Source organism: Giraffa tippelskirchi, chromosome 3 (assembly GCF_054371585.1).
Source record: "Giraffa tippelskirchi isolate mGirTip1 chromosome 3, T2T-mGirTip1v1.2.pri, whole genome shotgun sequence".
Classification (NCBI taxonomy): domain Eukaryota; kingdom Metazoa; phylum Chordata; class Mammalia; order Artiodactyla; family Giraffidae; genus Giraffa; species Giraffa tippelskirchi.
In genome coordinates, this window is record NC_137277.1 from 97,312,255 (window position 1) to 97,327,086 (window position 14,832).

A 14,832-nucleotide genomic window follows, 5' to 3' on the forward strand; every position below is an offset into this window, starting at 1 on the left:
TAAATTTACTGAGATTTGATTTGTGACCCAGGATGTGGCCTATCCTGGAGAATGTTCCATGTGCACTTGAGAAGAAAGTGTATTTTTCTGCATTTGGATGGGATGTCCTAAAGATATCAGTGAGCTACGTATTATTTAAAGCTTTTTTTCCTGATTAATTTTCTGTTTTAATGATCTGTCCATTGGTGTGAGTCGGTGTTAAAATCTCCTATTATTACTGTGTTACTGTCAATTTCTCCTTCTATGTCAGTTAGTGTTTGTCTTATGTACTGAGGTGCTCTTATGTTGGGTGCATAGATATTTACAATTGTTATGTCTTCCTCTTGGGTTGATCCCTTGGTTGTTATGTAGTGTCCTTCCTTATCTCTTGTAATCTTCTTTATTTTAGGGTCTACTTTGTCTGATATGAGGAATGCTACTCCAGCTTTCTTTTGCTTCCCATTTGCATGGAATATACTTTTCCATCCTCTCACTTTAAGTCTATATGTGTTTTGAGGTCTGAAGTGGGTTTCTTGTAGATAGCATATATATGGGTCTTGTTTTTTTTATCGATTCAGCCAGTCTGCAAGTCTTTTGGTTGGAGTATTTAATCTATTTGCATTTAAAGTAATTATTGATATACATATGTTCCTATTGCCATTTTCTTAATTGTTTGTGGTTGATTTTGTAGATCTTTTCTTCTCTTGTATTTCTTGAATATATAAGTCTCTGTAACATTTGTTGTAAAGCTGGGTTTGGTGGTATTGAATTCTCTTAACTTTTGCTTGTCTGAAAAGCTTTTTATTTCTCCATCAATTTTGAATGAGATTCTTGCTGGGTACAGTAATCTTGGTTGTAGGTTTTCCCTTTTCAGTACTTTAAATATATTCTGCCATTCCCCTCTGGCCCGCAGAGTTTCTGCTGAAATATCAGCTGTTAAGAGCATGGGATTTCCCTTGTATTTTGCTTGTTGCTTTTCCCTTGCTGCCTTTAATATTCTTTCTTTGTGTCTAGTCTTTGTTAGTTTGATTGGTGTGTGTCTTGTGGTGTTTTTCCTTGGTTTATCCTGTAAGGGACTCTTTGTGCCTCTTGGATTTGATTGACTATTTCCTTTTCCAAGTTGGGGAAAATTTTAACTATAATCTCTTCAAAAATTTTCTTATATTCTTTCTTTTTCTCTTCTTCTTCTGGGACCCCTATAATTCAAATGTTGGTACATTTGATATGGTCTCAGAGGTCTCTGAGATTATCCTCAGTTCTTTTCATTCGTTTTACTTTATTCTGCTCTTCAGAAGTTATTTCCACCATTTTGTCTTCCAGCTCACTGATTCATTCTTCTGCTTCAGATATTCTGCTATTGATTCCTTCTAGAGTATTTTTAATTTCAGTAACTGTGTTGTTTGTCTCTGTATGTTTATTCTTTAATTCTTCTAGGTCTCAGTTAAATGCTTTTTGAATTTTCTCCATTTTGTTTTCAAGGTTTTTGATCATCTTTACTATTATTATTATTATTATTTTGATCATCTTTACTATCATTATTATTATGAATTCTTTGCCTACTTCCTCTCCATTTATTGGACTTCTATGTTTCTAGTTTGTTCCTTCACTTGCGTAGTATTTCTCTGCCTTTTTGTTATTTTTTTTTTAACTTATTGTGTTTGAGGTCTCCTTTTCCCAGGTTTCAACAATTGAATTCTTTCTTCCTTTTGGTTTCTGCCCTCCTACGTTTGGTCGAGTGGTTTGTGTAAACTTTGTATAGGGTGAGATTTGTCCTGAGGTTTTTTTTTCCCTTCTGACAGACAAGGCTGAGTGAGGTGGTAATCCTGTCTGATGATGATCTGGTTTGTATTTTTGTTCTGTTTGTTGTTTAGATGAGGCATCCTGCACGGTGTGCTACTGTTGGTTGGGTAATTTCGGGTCTTGTATTCAAGTGGTTTCCTTAGTGTGACTTCTCACTATTTGATATTCCCTAGAGTTAGTTCTCTGGTAATCTAAGGTCTTGGAGTCAATGATCCCACTCCAAAGGCTCAGGGCTTGATCTCTGTTCAAAAACAAAGATTCCACAAGTGGTTTGTTATGGCATTAAGTGAGATAAAAGCAAATACTCATAAACGAGAAACCAAAGATAAACCCCAGACAAATGGCAGTTACAAAATCAGGCATATAATAATTAAAATAATGGAACATACACATATACATATACACTCACAAGCAAAATTAAAAGAGATCAGCAAAAATAAAGTACAGTAGATTGACTCAATGAGCAAATGAAATAAAAAAGTATATCTACTAGTTAAGAACAAAACTAACTAAAGCACGACTGGAAAACAAAACTAAAGCAAGGTGCCAAATGAGGAATAAAGCAATGAAAACAAAGCTAAGAAATATGTTGAGAGGAAAGGAAAGAAAGAAAAGAAAGAATAGATATGCAAGGTTAAATAGAAGTAGATAAAGAAGATTTATATTCATTAATGTTTAACTGCAAGGGGAAAAGAACAGTAGGAAAAGCAAACAAAGGAATAAATGTAGAAAAATAATAATAGGTTTAAAAAAATTAAAAATAATAAGAGAGGGAAAAAAAAGGAAGAAGAAAGGAAAAAAAAAAAAAAAGGAAAACTCCACAGAACAGCAAAAGCCCAATGTAGAGGCAGAGGTTTATAACAACAATAAAAAAATGTGACTGAGGGGAAGAAAGCTCAAAAGCTTATCAAAAGCTTAATTAGATTTCATAGTGCCAATAAAATCGACAACTATGGGGTAGGGGGAAGGGAAAGAGAAAAACAAAAAAGTAAAAAGATCCAAAAGAATCTACAGAAGAAGTCACAACAGAAGAATAATAAATGTTTTTCTTGAGTCACTGCTGTCAGAGTCCTTTCCCTCACTGGGAGTCACAGTCCACCTCAGCTCTCTAGGATGCCCTCCAACCCTGTGCTGGTCTCTGGACCTGCTGTGGGGGCAGTTCAGATTCTAATCTGGTCCTACTCCTGTGTATTCTTGCCTCCAGTGTCCACAGCTATCAGAACTAGTGGATTTTCTTTTGTGGGAGCTCTCAATGTCCTTTTATATATTCCATAGACACAGAGTCTGCCTGGTTGATCATGTGGATTTAATCTGCAGTTTGTACAGTTGGTGGGAAGGTTTTGGGTCTTCTTCCTTAGCCACACTGCCCCTAGGTTTCAAATGTGGTTTTATTTCCACCTCTATATGTGAGTCATCCCCTGGGGTTTGCTTCTGAGGCTGCCCTGGAGTACTTGGGTCTGCTCCTGTGAGGGCCATGGGTGGAGGTGGTGTAGCTGCTTGGGTTGCAGGGATTCTGGCAGCACCAGGTACTCAGGGGGGTTGGCGGCTAGGGCAGCAGGAAATCTGGTGCTCTTGGTATGGTAACCAGCATTGGCCAATGCGCTCCAGTATTCTTGCCTGGAGAACCTCTCTCTGACAGAGATACGTGGCAGGCCACAGTCTACAGGGTCACAGAGTTGGACACCACCGAAGTGACCCTGTCCGCATAGACGCAAGACTTTTTTTTGCTTGTGACAGCTCTGCCCCATTGAAGGTTGAGTGTGAAGGTGGTGCAGCTGCTTGGCTTGTGGGGACCCTGGCGGCACCAAGAGTGCAGGGACATGGACTGCCTCTGCTGCAGGAGTTATGGCCCTAGCAGAGTTTTTTTTCAAGCCTCTTGTAGCTGGTGATCAGAAGATCTCTTTGGCCAGTCTTTTTCCATAGCTCCACCTGTTCAGGCACTTAGAGGGCTCTCTTGCCTGGGGTCCTTCTCTGCTGTTCTATGCATCAGGCACATAGAGGGCCCCCCCCACCCCCGCCCAGCTAGTGTCCTACTCTGTAGATCAGCGCATCAGACACTTAAATGGGCACCCTGGTTGGGGTCCTTCTCTGTAGTTTGGGGCATCAGTCACTTAAAGGAGCACCCTGGGTGGGGTCCTACCCTGTAGTTCAGTGCATCAGGCCAGCCTCTCTATTGTTCAGTTGCTGATGCTGGCATGTGGGAAGAGAGAGGCTATGGTGATGGCTCCATCCCCTACGTGTGACTCAGCAGTAATGTCTTGCTTCCATGGCTGCCCGGCTTTCCTCCGCTGGCATTTACCACCAGTCTCCTCCCTCATACCCCTCCATCTGTCTCTCTGTGGTCAACAGAAGCTCTTGCCCTGGGATTGCTCCATAATCTCTAAACTCCAGCTGCCAGCCGCTGTGCCTTCTAGGGGACCTGCATCTCTGTCTGGGGTATGTACGACTGCAGCAAGGACTTTGAATCTCATTCCACTTAGGCTGCCACAGATCAGCTGTTTCACTCTCAGCCTTAAATGTTTCTCCTCTCACTCAGACAATTGCCCCGATGTGGGGGATCGGATAACTTCTTCAGTTCCCCCTCTCACCGAGGGCAGGTCCAGTCCTGCTAACACTCCTGTTTTTTTCCCTAGTTCCTTCATCCTACCAAGTTTTACCTGGTTTCCTCTGGTCAGGTTCTCCTGTCCACTTTCAGCTGGTGTTCTGCATGCACTTCTGTGTCTGAAAGTATATTCCTTATGTATCCGTGGAGAGAGATGTACTCCACATCCACCTACTCCTCTTCCATCTTGTTGTCCTTCACTTTCTTGTTTCTCTGTGTGCCTCATATTTTTTTTTAGCTGAAAACTGGACATTTCAAATATTATAGTATGGCAACTCTGAAAATCAGATTCTCTGTCTTCTCTGCATTTTGTTGATGCTGCTTCGTTTGGGCTGTTGTTTGCTTATTTAGTGACTTTTCTAAACTATTTATATAAAGTCTGTATTCTTTGTCATGTGTAGGTACTGAAATCTGTGTTTTATTAGCTTGGTGTTCACCCAGTGCTTTGACAGAATTTCCTGAAATGCCTGGAGGCAAAGAAAAAAAAAAAAGCTCCAAACTTTTCCAGTTTTTATTGATTGGTGATTGGTTCTGGTTTGGGTTACGTCTTAAAGAATTAGGCACATCATTTATAGCTCTGCCTTTCCCTGCTTGCTCTGAGTTTGAAGGTCAGCTAGAGGTGAAAACTTAAGGTCTTCTCAGGACTTTCTGAACATTCATTCAGCTTTGGGAATGTGTGTGGTCTTTTCAGTTCCCCAATATATGTACATGCCTCAGTCATGTTCAACTCTTTGCAACGCTGTGAGATCCAGAGGAGGATAGGGATTTAGATGCTCCAGTGCAGGTAGGAGTTTCTAAATTCCCTATCCTCCTCTGTATCTCCTTTCCTTTTCTCTTCCTTCCTCAGACTTTTCAAGCTGTCTGTTGTTTGTCTTGATTGCTATCCCTTGCCTCAAGCTCCTGTGATCAATTCTTTTGCTTTTAAATGCTTTTGGCAAATGCCATCTGGGGAAGTCACTCCAGCCCTGGGCATGCTCTGAGTAGAGCAAAACAAAGGCACACCGTTGTACTGGTCCTTTAAGGAGCCACTAAAGACCCTGATACACACAACCACAATTCTTCCAGACTAATGTCTATATTGCTTCCTCTTCCAGTAGCAACGTATATCAGGAGTGCATGCTACCATCTTCATGGCCGTTGCTGCTCTGGGGAAAGAGGGATGGTAGATAGGCAATACAAAATGACACAGTTGTTGTGACCATTTGACTAGACCCAGTGTTTTGCAAAACTTGAGTCTGACAATTTATGCCAGTGTCTTAGCTGCTTCTTTTTCTCTCATGTATTAAAATTTTGTTTCCATTTTGGTAAAACATTTGTAAATAAAGCTTGCTATTTAAACAAGTGTTTAGTGTACAATTGGCAGTAAGTGTTTAGTGGCATTAATTACATTCACATTGTTGTGCAACCATTACTATCTATGAGTTGATTTTATGATGGATGGAGCTCTGGAATTTTCCACCCTGCCATTTTCAGGGATGGTATTTTCTACTTTAGGTTTATGAGAAGGAAAATAGTGTGGCATGAAATATGTTAGAAAAGTTAGAGGGTTAGTGACTAAAATTTTATTGATGATAAAAGGTATTTGTTAAAGTATAGGGTACACTAGATCTCTCAGTACTACTTTTTTCCTACATCTAATGAATCTATAATTATTTTAATGTAAAAAGTTAAATGGTAAAGAATTTGTCTACAATGCAGGAGACTCAGGTTTGATCCAAAGATCCCCTGGAGAAGGGAACAACAACCCACTCCAGTATTCTTGCCTGGAAAATTCCACAGACAGAGGAGCCTGGTGGGGTATAGTCCACAGGGTTACAAGAATCAGACAGGACTTAGTAACTAAACTACCACCACCATATATATTTTAATTCAGGTATTGAAGGGTAAAAGCTTAAATTCAAAATAGCAGATCAAACTAGAGGCAAATAAATAGAAAGATAAACAATATACATTGTTTCCAAGAAAACCCTGGATCATGCTTGTCCTTGTGCAAAAGAGGAGGTAGGATATAATTGCACTGAGAACTGAACAAGTTGGGAAGAACATTTGGCTTGATTTGAAGAAAAAAAAGCTGAACTGGAATGGGTATTAAAACAAGCTCTCACAGGACCAGGTTTGGCATTATGTAAACAAAATATAATTGGACAACAATAACAAATTAGCAAGAACTAGGGAAGAAGAAACTAGACCTCAAAAGAAATATATGCTAGAGGAAAGGGATCTAAATCTACTCTAGGTATCATAGTATAAAAGCTTTTTCCTCTACCCTCTTATGTTCAGGAATTGAGCTCTTGCAAATTAAACTGACAAAAGACAGGTTAACAGGAGAAAAGGCTTGCATATTTTATTTGATGTTAATATTTTAATTTTTAGGTGTACATGAGGGTCTCTCACAGAAAAGGAAGTGAGAACTCAAAGACAAAGTTTGGCTTGAGAGCTTATATATATAGCATTTTAATAAAAAGTGATACATTGGCAGACAAATGATGAGATAAAGGAGAAGTGGACTTCTAGGAGTGATAAATTGTGGGAAAGTGAATACTTGTGTGCGAGGTGGGGTGTAGCTAATGGAAGATAAGGGATTTTTAATCAACTTTATGCAGATTCAAGTCAGTGTTGTTTCCAGTATGAGTTGCTTCCTCTTCCAGGTATTGAGCAGGAGAGAAGGAACACCTCCACAAAGGGAAATTTATACCCTATCTTTAGGCATAAAGGGAGGAGAGTAGAGTTTTTTCTGTGTCTGCTATTTCCCAGTTGCCTTCAGTTCAAAATAATCCTTACACCAAAGTAACATATTTTGTGGTGGAAACTTCTGACCCCCTTCAGTATCTTAAAGAAAAGAGAATTTAATACAGAGAACAAATAGACTTGTTCCAAATCAGGAAAGGAGTACATCAAGGCTGTATATTGTCACCCTGCTTATTTAAATTCTATGCAGAGTACATCATACAAAATGCCAGGCTGGATGAAGCACAAGCTGGAATAAATATTGCCAGGAGAAATATCAATAACCTCAGATGCAGAGATGACACCACCCTTATGGCAGAAAGAGAAGAACTAAAGAGCCTCTTGATGAAAGTGAAAGAGGAGAATGAAAAAGTTCACTTAAAACTCAACATTTAGAAAATTAAGATCATGGCATCCGGTCCCATCGCTTCATGGCAAATAGATGGGGAGACAATGGAAACAGTGAGAGACTTTATTTTCTTGGGCTCCAAAATCACTGCAGATGGTGACTGCAGCCATGAAATTAAAAGACACTTGCTCCTTGGAAGAAAAGTTATGACCAACCTAGATAGCATATTAAAAAGCAGAGACATTACTTTGCCAACAAAGGCCATCTAGTCAAAGCTATGGTTTTTCCAGTAGTCATGTATGGGTGTGAGATGGACTACAAAGAAAGCTGAGCGCCAAAGAATTGATGCTTTTGAACTGTGGTGTTGGAGAAGACTCTTGAGAATCCCTTGGAGTGCAAGGAAATCAAACCAGTCAATCCTGAAGGAAATCAGAACTGAATATTCATTGGAAGGAGTGATACTAAAGCTGAAACTCCAATACTTTGGCCACCTGATGTGAAGAACTGATTCATTGGAAAAGACCCTGATGCTGGGAAAGATTGAAGGCAGGAGGAGAAGGGGATGACAGAGGATGAGATGGTTGGATGGCATCACCAACTCAACGGACATGAGTCTGAGCAAGCTCTGGGAGTTGATGATGGACAGGGTAGCCTGGGGTGCTGCAGTCCATGGGGTCACAAAAAGTCAGACATGACTGAGCGACTGAACTGAACTGAACTGAATACAGAGAACTGTGCATGTTTAGTCTCTAAGTCATGTCCAACTCTTTGTGACCCCATGGACTGTATCCCACCAGGCTCCTCTGTCCATGGGATTTCACAGTCAAGAATACTGGAGTGGAGTGCCATTTCCTTCTCCAGAAGATCTTCCTGACCCAAGGATTAAACCCAAGTCTCCTGCATTGACAAGCAGAGTCTTTACCACTGAGCCAGGGAATACAGAGAACTAGATGCTCACAAAACCGTTAGAGGAACAAAAGAGTAGGCTCTAGAGGTAGACAAGCAATAACTTCCATAGATAAGACTCTTGCCAGGCGCTGGATTCACAATCAAAAAATATAAAATAGTGGTTAATAAAGCCAGGCTTGGGAAGACACAAAAACTGCTACCACAAATGTTTCTCAACAACTCCCGACGAAATATAGTGATTAGGCCTGGAACACCGAGTGTGACATTCACCACTCTTTTACCTCCTCCTGCCCCATGAAGCTGGAGACTGGACACCGGCATTCCCTTGACACTGTTTCCCACCAGCAACAAAAAGCACTGAAGTAGTTTCTATTTCATTTCTATCTTTTAAATATCATGCAAGCACATCTAGGGGTGGAACCTTATTCACATCGAGGTCTCTAGCTGTGAGACCGAGGAATGTACTTTTCAGCTTTGCAGCCTCTGAAGTACAGAAACACACATAGGAAGGAAGTGGGAAGAATATGAAGAGCTAATTCAGTATTGGTAGTTGAGATATTCCCTCTATTTTTATCTGTTCTGTTGACTGGCAGTTCTATTACATCAAAATCAGAATGAGAGAAAAAAAGACAACTTAGAGATTATTTTATTCTAAAGTCTTAATTTTGCAGATGAGGAAATGGCGACCCAGAACATTTAAATGACCTACTCCAGGTCCCGCAGCTGATTATTGGTAAATCTTATTTCCTGATCGAGGCTCCTTTCCAGACATGTAATTTCCTTATGTATACCTTCTTTTGTTCCAAATAAAATTTAAAATGGCTTACTGATATTAAAAAAAATTGGTAGAATGAAATTCTTAAAGATAAATATTGTCCCCAAGGCTATCATCCATGGGGTTGCACAGAATCAGGTATGACTGAGTGACTAAGCACAGTACGGCACAGAAGACACACAGGAAGTGAGGGAGATCACTCCGAGGAGCTGGGACTGCAGCAGGTAGGAGTAGGTAATTTAGAGCTCTGAAGAGCAGGCAAAGACTCAGTTTGTGATTCGATCTAATTTTGAGGTGTTTGATGAACAAATTTGACTTTAAGTTTGGTATGTATAAAAAAGGTCCGTCAATGTAAATTGGTGCAGCCATGGAAAGCAATATAAATGTTTCTTAAAAAAACCAAAAATAGAGCTACCATATAGTCCAGCAGTCCCACTCTTGGGCATATATCTGGAGAAAACTCTAATTTGAAAACATAAATGCACCCCAGTGTTCATAGTAACACTATTAACAATACAAGCCAAGACATGGAAGCAACCTAAGTGTCCACCAACAGATGAATGGATAAAGAAGACGTGGTACACACACACACACACACACACACACACACACACACACACACACACACACAACACACTCTGGAATATTACTCAACCATAATAAAAAATGAAATAATGCCATTTGCAGCCACATGGATGGACCTAGACATTGTCATTCCACATGAAGTAAGACAGAGAAAGACAAGTATCACATAATATCACACATATGAAATCTCAAATATGTTACAAATGAAGTTATTTACAAAAGAGAAACAGATTCACAGACATGGAAAACAAACTTATGATTCAGTTCAGTTCAGTCGCTCAGTCGTGTCGAACTCTTTGTGACCCCCATGGACTGCAGCATGCCAGGCTTCCCTGTCCATCACCAACTCCCGGAACCTGCTCAAATTCATGTCCATCGAGTCCGTGATGCCATCCAACCACTTCATCCTCTGTTGTCCCCTTCTCCTCCTGCCTTCAATCTTGCCCATCATCAGAGTCTTTTCCAGTGAGTCAATTCTTCTTAACAGGTGGCCAAAGTATTGGAGTTTCAACTTCAGCATCAGTCCTTCCAATGAATATTCAGGACTGATTTCCTTTAGGCTGGACTTGTTTGATCTCCTTGCAGTCCAAGGGACTCTCAAGAGTCTTCTCCAACACCACAGTTTAAAAGCATCAATTCAGGTGGTGGGGGAGAGATACACAGGATTGGCAGATGCAAGCTTACTATGTATAAAATAGATATGCAATAATACTGTATAGTATAGGGAACTATATTCCATATATTATAATAAACCATAATGGAAAATAATATGAAAAAGAATATATATATTCAGTTATATATCTGTAAATATATATATACATATATATTTTTGTATACCAGAAATTAACACATTATAAATTAACTATACTTCAATTAAAAAAATTTAAAAAGAGTTTCTTTATATTTTACCACACACACAAAAAGTTCCTTAGGCAAGATGCCTTGGAAAGAACTGTGAGTTTTTAAAAGCTATTTCTTCAAAACACAGGAAGCTCAAAAGGCTGCAGGGACCCCCATGGGAAGTTTAGTTGGTCTAGACAGCACTGATTTGCTTTGCCAAAGGGGTAGGTAGCTCAACCCCTAAAGGGATGGGGTAAAGATGTATCTCAGGTTAAGGTAGGTCAGCATTTCACGGCTGGAACTATATGCACATGTCAGAACTGTCAGCCAGTGGATGCAGGGATAATTTAGGGAGCCAGTGGACATGCATGCTATGCAGCAGTTTGATTTTGTGATTAATTTAGAGAGTGGTAAATAAAATTGCCTGTCAAGAGCCAAATAGCAAAAGCAGAATGAACACCAAGTATAAGTTATTAGCTTTGTGTTTCTGTAAAATGTATTTTGGAAATTATTAACTTTTTTTTTTCTTCTTACCATCTAACTTCCTTTCTCCATAGTAAAAAAAAATCCAGATCCCAATTTGATGTTCTCTCTAACCTGTTCCTCTAATTGCAATTAAACCCTGGGAGAGTAATCTTTTCAAACGCCAGAAAATAAGTTAGTGCCCAAGGGAATGGCAAAGCTGGAAATGTAATGTAAATAATCACCAGACCAGCTTTTTCTGCTCCAGTACAAAAAAAGGGCTGGGAAGATAGGATCACCCACGATTCCCAAACAGGAAGGCCTGGTGTTCATTTCCCTAAGAATATAGTTGTCCTGCATTCTTGGATCATCTGACAAACTGCTACCTGCTGTATTGATCTACTGCCACACAGAAAAAGTAATAATTCAATAACCAGCTCTGTTGAGAGAGCAGGGAAAAGTAGTGTTAGCTTAAGGAACCACATAAGACTTGAAAAAGGGAATTAAGTTTTTGAAAGGAAAATATAATGCATTTGGGAGGCTCTTTAGGGGCACCAAGAGAAGACCATAAAATTATTAATTGAGAGAAACTTACATCTGATTATTCCTATGCCAGTCTCATTTGGCATAGCTTATTATTGCAGACAGGAAGCTCAGAGTTCAGGGCAATACTGGAGCAAGTGGTCCATGAACCAGACAAGACAATTAGATGTGGGTGCCTTGCATTCAGGTAAGACCTGGAGACATAAAGAAAGAAGTAACTTTGGTATCAGAGAGACCCAAATCTGAATCCCAGTGGTAACTTACTAGCTGAGCTTGCTTGGGCAAATTACTTAAACTCCTGACCCTCAGTTTTCTCATTTGTGAAACTGGAATAACAGTATTTTTTCCTTACAATATTTGTAAGGGGATAAGATATAATGTTTCAAAAGTGGTTGGTAAATAGTTAATAAATAGTAGTTGATAAATAGTAGCTATTATCATTAACTACAAAACTTTTGGAGTCATGGAGGATAAATAAGGAAGGAAGAATATCAGGAAGCTGGTTAAAAAAAATTTTAGGAGATGGAATAATTTGTAAATAACAGAGAAGCCAACAAGTTAAGAAAAGCACATGATAAGTAGTTACAGTCACTGGAGGGAAGCCAATGATTTATTTGAGGAAAATGGTGTCCAATTTATCAGAAGAATGCTATTTGACATTTGTGGGAAATGAGAGAAAAGTCAGGTCAAAATATAAAAATGCGGAAACCATTAACTAGATGAAATGGAATGCTTGGTGGTATGTGAGGGAGGGTCGGTGTGAAATAAGTGGTCTTGATATAATTAGAGAAAGATGGGTAACAAATGGTACATCTAGGCTAGAGTTCAGGGAGTTGTGTCATTCTCTGTGAGGGAAAATACCATTAAAAATGACATCAGAATTTTTTCTAGGCAAGTATCCCTTTAAAATCTCTGCTGGCATAAATTCCATAATTATTTTAAAAAATTAAAAACAATATAAATAGAAAAAAGTGCTTGACCAGATTATTGGAAATCAGTTTCCCAATGAAACTGAGGAAGCTGGAAAGGTAGGTCAGGTAAGAAATTAAAAACTTCAATTATCTACCAGTCAGTTGTCAGGCTACCTAATTCAGACTGAAATGCAGAGATGAGATTTTAGGATGAGACAAATGACTAATTTTAACAAAGTAAAATAACCCTGCATAACATGGAATGTTTGTGTAATGAACATGAACTGGTTTAGTCAGGTGGTTATGAGTGATTTTTCATGACATAATAGCAGGATCAATTCAATATTTTAGCAAGTAGGTTAAAGTAAAAATCACCCTTTTAGAAAAAAATTTAAGCACTAGTCAGAAAACTTGGCTGAAACAGATTTTAAAGTAACATTAAAAGAAAAAACCCTAAAGGCTGACTAAAAGCATTATTATGAGTTTATAAAAATTATTTGTCAAAGATAAAATGTCAAGGTATTAAGGATGAACTAAATGAATTTAATGACTAAATAATTCTAGAAGTGCATGGCAAACTTTTCTGAAATTAATAATAACATGATTGTTTTCAGATACATCGAATCAGCAAGCTACATAGCTAAGAAAAAGTAATGTGTATAGTTGGAAAATAAATGATGTAATCCAGTTAATTCATTTATTCTTTCCTTTTTCTTGACTAGAAATACAAACAGCACCTAAAAAGAAAAAAAAGTTCAGAAAATGCAGATCTTATCTCTTTTGCTTTTTATTACAGGAAAAAAATTAGAAACACTGCAAATTTTACTGAAAAGTTTCAAAACCTTTTTTTGGTAAAATATCAAAGGAAGATGATATGGAAAGATTTTGAGGCTACATCCTGCTTCCAAGCTAACTTTGGAAGCAGACAGTTGTGAGCTACTAAGAAAAGTCAGGATGAAGCAATTCATTGGGAGTGACTGATTCCCACCTAAGATCTTTGAATGGACTTTAGGTATGTTCAATATGTATCCCCAGCTGTTCATTGAGCCACAGTGCCAATGGCTGGGGGTTTGCCACGTGACTCTAAGTGCTCTGGGCCATGGTTGATTTCCCTGCAAGCTGGCAGAATCTGTCAAGAAAGGCAGGAAGAACCATATCCTTCTCAGGGAGAAAGGCAACGATGTTAATGTAAAGAAAACTATCTGGGATGCAACTGCGAGTTGTTTCTCGAAATAGTTTTATTGGACTTTTTCAGTCATGAAGGTAATATACTCTCATTGAAAAAACCTGAAAAAAACAGAAAAATATATAAAGAAGAAAATAAAAATCGATTATCATCCCACTATGCAGCAATAACCACAGTAAAATCTTAAGGTATATTCTTATAGATTTTCCCTCATATATATGTTTTCTGTCTTTCAGTACATTTTGTATAAAAATGAGACAATATAATTTCATAGTCTGCATTTTTCACTTAGAAACGTATGAAATGCAAATTCATCTATGTCAGTAAAAGTAGATACAATATCAGTTTTTAGTGTTTGGACATTATGTAGTTTAATTTATCTTTTTGATAATTGGATTATGTTTGGTCACATAATTTAAATAAATATTTGATTTACTTTTAAAAATCAGTTCAATATTTTGCTCTCAGTAGGCTCTTTATATGTATTAATCTGTATAGATTTGTGAATCATATTATACTCTCAGACTATAATATTATGTTCTGTGCAGCATCTAGCACACAGGAGATGATAGAATATTTTTTTCAGTTTTACTGAGACACACACATCACTGTATAAGTTTAAGGCATGCAGCATAATTTGATTTACATATATTGAGAAATGATTACCATAATATGTTCAGTTAACATCTACTTTCTCATATATCAATAGATATAATGAAAAGAAAGAAGAAAAAAGGAAAAAAATTTTCTCCTTGTGATGAGAACTCTTAGGATTTACTTAACTTTCCTATAAACCATATAGCAGTGTTAGCTGTAGTCATCGTTGTATATTATACCCCTAGTACTTACTTATTTATGATTGGAAGTCTGTACCTTTTGACTACCTTCCTTCAATTCCTCTTGCCCCTCCCCTCCACAAGTCTGGTAACCACAAGCCTGATCTCTTTTTTCATGTGATTTTTTTTTTTTTAGATTACACATGTAAGAGATTATACACTATTTGTCTTTGACTTATTTCACTTAGCATAATACCTTCTGTTCAGTTCAGTTGCTCAGTCATGTCCGACTCTTTGAGATCCCATAGACTGCAGCATGCCGGGCCTTCCTGTCCTTCAAGGTCCTTCCATATTATTGCAAACGGCAGGATGTTCTCATTTTTTAAAT

The 14,832-nt window shown here is 38.2% G+C and overlaps 1 protein-coding gene across 1 annotated transcript in view; it reads right to left on the minus strand.

Moving 5' to 3' along the window:
• LOC145540764 (uncharacterized) overlaps nucleotides 1–14,832 on the minus strand; it is a 170,072-nt gene that overhangs the window by 13,342 nt on the left and 141,898 nt on the right. The window contains exon 4 of the transcript XR_014078536.1: nucleotides 11,624–11,765. The gene's annotated coding sequence lies outside the window, so the exon portion shown is untranslated. The remainder of the gene's footprint in view (nucleotides 1–11,623; nucleotides 11,766–14,832) is intronic.